The sequence below is a fragment of the Phascolarctos cinereus genome, unplaced genomic scaffold (genome assembly GCF_003287225.1).
Source record: "Phascolarctos cinereus isolate Bilbo 61053 unplaced genomic scaffold, phaCin_HiC Scaffold_9;HRSCAF=440, whole genome shotgun sequence".
NCBI classification, from domain to species: domain Eukaryota; kingdom Metazoa; phylum Chordata; class Mammalia; order Diprotodontia; family Phascolarctidae; genus Phascolarctos; species Phascolarctos cinereus.
The window spans coordinates 258,610,556-258,616,326 of record NW_027556402.1 but is presented as its reverse complement, the minus strand read 5'-3'; the positions used below and the strand labels follow the sequence as shown (position 1 = coordinate 258,616,326).

General features: G+C 45.7%; 1 long non-coding RNA gene across 2 annotated transcripts; it reads right to left on the bottom strand.

Moving 5' to 3' along the window:
• Nucleotides 1-3,350: 3,350 nt before the first annotated feature.
• Nucleotides 3,351-5,761, bottom strand: LOC110195419 (uncharacterized). Of its 2 annotated transcripts, none has more exons than XR_002320894.2 (2): nt 5,628-5,761; nt 3,351-4,355 (listed from the first exon to the last, which is right to left on the bottom strand). It is a non-coding gene; the product is annotated as an uncharacterized LOC110195419 (long non-coding RNA). The 2 variants fall into 2 exon arrangements; XR_002320893.2 differs by lacking the exon at nt 5,628-5,761 and adding an exon at nt 5,433-5,621.
• Nucleotides 5,762-5,771: the final 10 nt, after the last annotated feature.

Genomic DNA, 5,771 nt, shown 5'->3' with positions numbered 1-5,771 from the left:
CTCTATTTGGTCACGAGTTTTTCCTTGTATTAAAGAGAAACTTTTCCACTAATTCCCAGCTACCCTCCAAAGGTCCCTCTCAAAATTTTAGATGCAAAATCCTTTTGTTGAGTGTAATTTGTCATTCAGTCATTTTTGTTGTGTCCGATTTTTCCTGGCCCCATTTGGGGTTCTCTTCCCAAAGATACTGGAGCAGTTTGCCGTTTTCTTCTTCAGTTCATTACAGATGAGGAAACTGAGGCAAACAGGTTAAGTGACTTGCCTAGAGTCACACAGCTAGTAAGGGTCTGAGGCCAGATTTGAACTCGGGAAGATGAGTCTTCCTGACTCCAAGCCCAGCACTCTATCCACTACGGCGCCATCTACTTGCCTCTGTTGCTGGGTAGCCGATGAATAAGTAAGTGGTATCTAACATGGATTTTTTCATATGCTTGTTGCTCACAAAAAACATTGTGTTCACAAGGATGTTTCAAGGGCTGCACATCAAATGAAAATTTTCTAAAAACGAAATAACTTTGAGATTTTTCCAGCAGTCAATTTTCAAAAATTTACAATTCAGCAAGATCTGATTAAAAAATTAAACATACAAATGTGTGGTCCCCATGGTTGAGCTATTTCAGTTCCCTCCTCTAGCAGTCTTTTAATCTGGTCCTTTTTATTATTGGGCAGGGAAGTCCAAGGTAAGGTAGCGAAGGTGACGGCAACTTAAGCCACATCAAGAGGCCCAGTGTTCAGGAACAGGGAGGTAACAGTGCCACTGTCCTCATTGGACCACTAACTGAACGGAGTCTTATGTTCAGTTCTGGATGAGGCCCTCCAAAGATCAGAGATGTTAGGAACTGAGGCTATTAGCAATTTCCAGGTATTTGAAGGACTCTTATAAGGAAGAGGGATTTGATTTGTTCTGCATGGCCCCAGGAGACAGAGCTACAAGGAAATGAGGGGAAATTTCAAAAGAGGCAGATACAGGCTGGGGATGCCTAGATGCATTTACTTCCTCCCTTTCCACTTCTAGCTCTGAGAATAGTAATCAAATCCACCCTGCCATTCCTGGAGAAGATCTCAGATAGGACCCTGCATTTACAAGGCCCCGTCTATCAACTGCTCTGCAACTCTATTCACAATCCTTGTGATACCCCCCACCATAAGATCTCACCCTGGCCACCACTCCCCTAGTGTTAGTCTTCCCCTGTAAACTCAGTGAGGGCAGAGACGGTCTTCTGCTTGTATTTCTATCCCCGGCACTTAACAGGTTGTCATATATGTAGTAAACATTTAATATTTTTTCATTCACTGATAAAAAGCAACTTTCTAACAGTCACGGTCATCCCAAAGTGGGATGTGCTACCTCAGAAGATAGCAGGTTGCTTCTTATTGGAGAATTTCCGAGGAGACGCTGGATGACTGTTTGCCAAGGAAGTCATAGAAGGCATTTTTCAGTTACCGGCTGAACTAATTCAAGAAGACTGGCTTATTATTCTGGGGAGGAGAGATGTGGACTAGACAACAGAAAAATTAGGTGAATTCATAGCTGACTGAATAGCCAGACCTCCAAAGAATAGTAAGTTAATGCTTAATGTCAACTTGGATATGGCTAGCGTAAAGCCCCAGGGTTCTAGGGTTGGCCTTGTACTGTTCAATAGTTTACCAGTGACTTAGGTCAAGGGATGGAAGGCAAGCTTCTTAAACTTGCAGATGCACAAACAGCTGGGTGGATGGAAGTCAGGATTGTAATACATTGCAACCATTTCTGAGACTGAACTAGATCTACTAAGACAAAATTTAACGGAGATAAACGTACACTTGGCCTGAAAACAATCAGCTTCACCAGTACAAGATGTGGGAGGCTGAGGTGGAGAGCAATTTGTCAGGCCATGGGAGGGAACTGTGAGCTTACCAATCAATGAGATAAGACAACTAAAACCAGTTGATTTGAACAGAGAAATATCACATCTTAGTATTTCTAGAGAAACTAAAAAGGAAGGTTTTAATATGCTTTGACACTTGCTTACTTCTTCCAGTATGAGCTGGACAATATGACCCCTGAAATCTCTTCCAACTCTTGTGACTCAGTGATCCTTCATTTACAAAAGCTATAAAGCCACTGAATCTTCCTCGGATGCCAAAGCATTCAAAGTTCAAAATAATCAGAAAACAAAGCAGCAAAACTGGACCATGAACAAACAAACAAAATATCCTTTTAAGATCAAAGAGGAAACTAGGTGGTATGGTGCGATAGTGCTGGGCCCGGAGTCAGGATGACCTGAGTTCAGATCCAGACCTTGGGACGCTCAGTAGCTGTATCAAGTCATAAATCTCACTCAACCTGTTTCCTCATCTGTTAAAATGAGGATGATGATAACACCGACCTCACAAGTCACTGTGAAGATCAAATATTTGTAAAGCACACAGTGACTGGCACACGGCAGGTACTATATAAATGCCCGCTTCCTTCCTTCACAGGATTTAGAAGCGGCTGGACTTTTAGAGATCACCTAACCCAATTTTCTTGTCACCCATCAAGAAAATGGGCCACAAAGAGGTTATGGACTTGCTTGAGGTCACATGATCGAGCAGAAGAGCAGGGACCGAGTCTACGTCTTCTGACTCCAAATCCTCTACTTTCCTTCACCCTTTGCTGTGCCTTCACACCATCTTCCTCTACACCATTTACATCATGAGAGCAAATATACGGCTAGACTACCTCTGATTTAAGTTCTGGGATGGTTCCCCAGGCCCACAAACTATATCAAAAAAATATAGTATGAAGTGGAGTGTAAGAGTGATAATACTAAATAAGTGACATTTAGAGAGCACCCTACAGCCATTACCTTACCTGATCCTCAGTCAATAAACATCAAGTGCCTCTGATACGTCAGGCACCTTGCCAAACACCAGCAATCAAAAGGAGACAAAAGACTGTCCCTGCCTGCAAGAAGCTCACAATCTAATGGTGGAGACAACAGGCAAAAGATACACACAAACTACATACAAGATAAACAGGAAATAACTGACAGAGGGAAGGTTTCCTGTAGGGGATTGAGACCTCAAGGAAGCCAGGGTGGTCAGCGGTTAGACCGGAAGAAGAACATTCTAGGCATGGGGGACGGCCAGAGAAAATGCCAGGAGCTGAGAGATGGTTGGTCTTGTTTGTGGAACACCCAGGAGGCCGGTGCTATTGGACTGAAGAAAGCATGTTGAGCAGTGAGGTTTAAGAAGACAGGGAGAAGGAGGCTAGATTATGAAGAGCTCCGAACTCCAAACAGAGCATTTTGTATTTGATCCTGGAACCACAGAAGACATGGGAGCTGACAAAGACAGAAATGATTTGTCCGTGGTCACACAAGAAGTTGCAGAATCAGGACTGAAGGTTTTATTTTTAATTAAATGTTTTCAATTATCAAGCATTTGGTTTTTTTTTCTCCCTCCCACTGGGAGAAAGAAGTCCCCCTAACAGATAAGCAGAGTCAAGCAAAACCCAAGTCCCATACTGGCTGCATTCGTCCATCCCCTCTGTGGCAGGAGAACTGTGGCTGGTCATCGTGTCGACCGCAGTCCTGCAGGCTTTCAGAGCTGTTTGTCTTCATAACGCTGTTGTGTCACTTCTTCTCCTGGTTCTGCTCATTTCATTCAGCATCAGTTGATACAAGCCCTCCCAGGTTTCTCTGAAATCAATCCTTTCAGCATTTCTCACAGCACAATAATATTCCATACGTTTTATACCATCATTTGTTTTCATTGTTTATTCAATTTAATCTTAGGTTCACATTTTCTCCCTATCTCATCCCTCTTCCCCCCCCCCACACCCCTTGAGAAAGTAAGAAAAGCAAAAGTTGTTACATACATGTATAGTCAAGCGAAACAAATTCTTGCATCCGCCATGTTTAAAGTCTCAGCATGCACTCTGAGTCCAACACCTATCTGGAGGTGGGTAGCATGTTTCATCATTTAACACAAGTTGTTCAGCCCCCAAGTGACTGAATCTCCTTAGTTTCTAATTCTTTGCCACTACAAAAAAAAGCTCCTTCGTTTAGGGTCTTTCTTTCTTTGATTCCTTTGGGGTACAAGCCTAGCAGCTGTTGCCAGGTCAAAGAGCATGCAGTCTTAATAATTTTGAAGGTATAATGAATGCCAGATTGCTTTCCAGGATGGCTGGACCAGTTCACGCCCCCCCCGCCATGGCACACCCACCAGCCTGTTTTCTCACACCCCCTTCAACATGTCACTGGATCTGATGGTTTTGGAGTTTAGTTTTTGGGGGGGGTTGTTTTCCACTATCTAGTCGTTTCTGTTAACAAATGTCCTTGGTGATGTTCTACCAAGTTGGTTTCTCTTCTTTTACTCTTCCTTTTCTTCTGTCAAAAGCAACAAAAGAGGTCTCGGTTGTAACATTTAGCATTGTGAAGTCCTCCAGAGAACAAAAGTTTCTCCTTTGTATGAAGTACATTAGGTATGAGGTTTTGCACCCACCAGCCTCCCCTCCCTGTGAATCTTCTGTCTCCCTCCTTGTCCTTGGGAACTCTGCTGCAATAGTCTGAGATATATTAGTGTATTTACTCGCTTCTCACTAGACTCCCCTCATCTTGCTACTTTCAGCACAGTTCTGTCCAGGATCTTTGCTATATTTCTTACTGGCTTTAGGTTTTAAAGATAACACTGCAACCCTGTATGTTCTCTCTTCCAACCTGCTTTTTCTTTCCTTCCCATTAAATTCTACATAAAGATCTAACTCTGAAGAAGTCTTCTCTGGGCTAAACCTACGTTGTTGCTATTGTTTTACAGACTGTCTTTCCTCACCTCATGCCAGCCAGAAGTGCATGGACTACACACCTCATCAGCACGGGAGTCTGGACCTGCTCCATTTCTAACCTGCATCGGTGCGTCCTTCAGGCGATCTGGCGATCATTCTCTCACCCAGGGGAACTTACTGTACTAATACTGAACTTGGTGAGTGACCGCAATCAGAACACGCTAACACAGTGCAGAACACCACAGCTCAAGAGATAATACCCTCTTCTGTAGCTGAGATTACGGGGATGTGCTACCACCCCTAGTGTTGACACAACAGCTGTGCCATTTAGATGGAAAGGTTTTTTTTCTGGTAAAATACCGATGGCTGATTTATATAGGACTTTATGATTTACAAAACACCTTATACATTTTGTCAGTGATTCTCACACCGCCACCAGTAATGTGGTATAAGCCTCATTCTCATCATTTGGGAAAAGGAAACAGTCTTAGAGTGGTTAAATGACTTGGCCAAGGCCAAGGAGGAAGAGGGAGGGAGGAGGAAGAGGGAGAGAGGAAGACAGAGGGAGGAGGAGGAGGAGAAGGAAGAGGCTGTACCGGGAGGCCGGGGGACGAGGCCCTGAATTCGGAGCTGGGGAGACGCGGATCCGAATCCGGCCCCCGCGGGCTTCCCAGACACTCACCGGGCGACCCTGGGCCCGACACTTGGCCTCTCTGGGCCTCAGTTTCCTCCTCTGTACCACTAGGCCGACAGGGCTGCCGGCGTCCCGCGACGCACCCGCTCCTCCTGTTGCCCCCCCCCGGGCCCTCCCCGAGCTGTCCCGGCGGCGCCCCAGGCCCCCTCCCCACCCCGCCCCGGGAGCCCGGCCTCTGCTCACAGCCACGTCCCGAGCCGGCTTTCTTGGATCGGAACAGCTGCACTACCAGCTGCCCCACCCACTTCCGGCGCGCCCTGCGCTTTCCGGTGACGTCATGCGGCCGGCCGAGCGACCCAGCGGCGCCGCGGAGTCCCGCCCACCTCG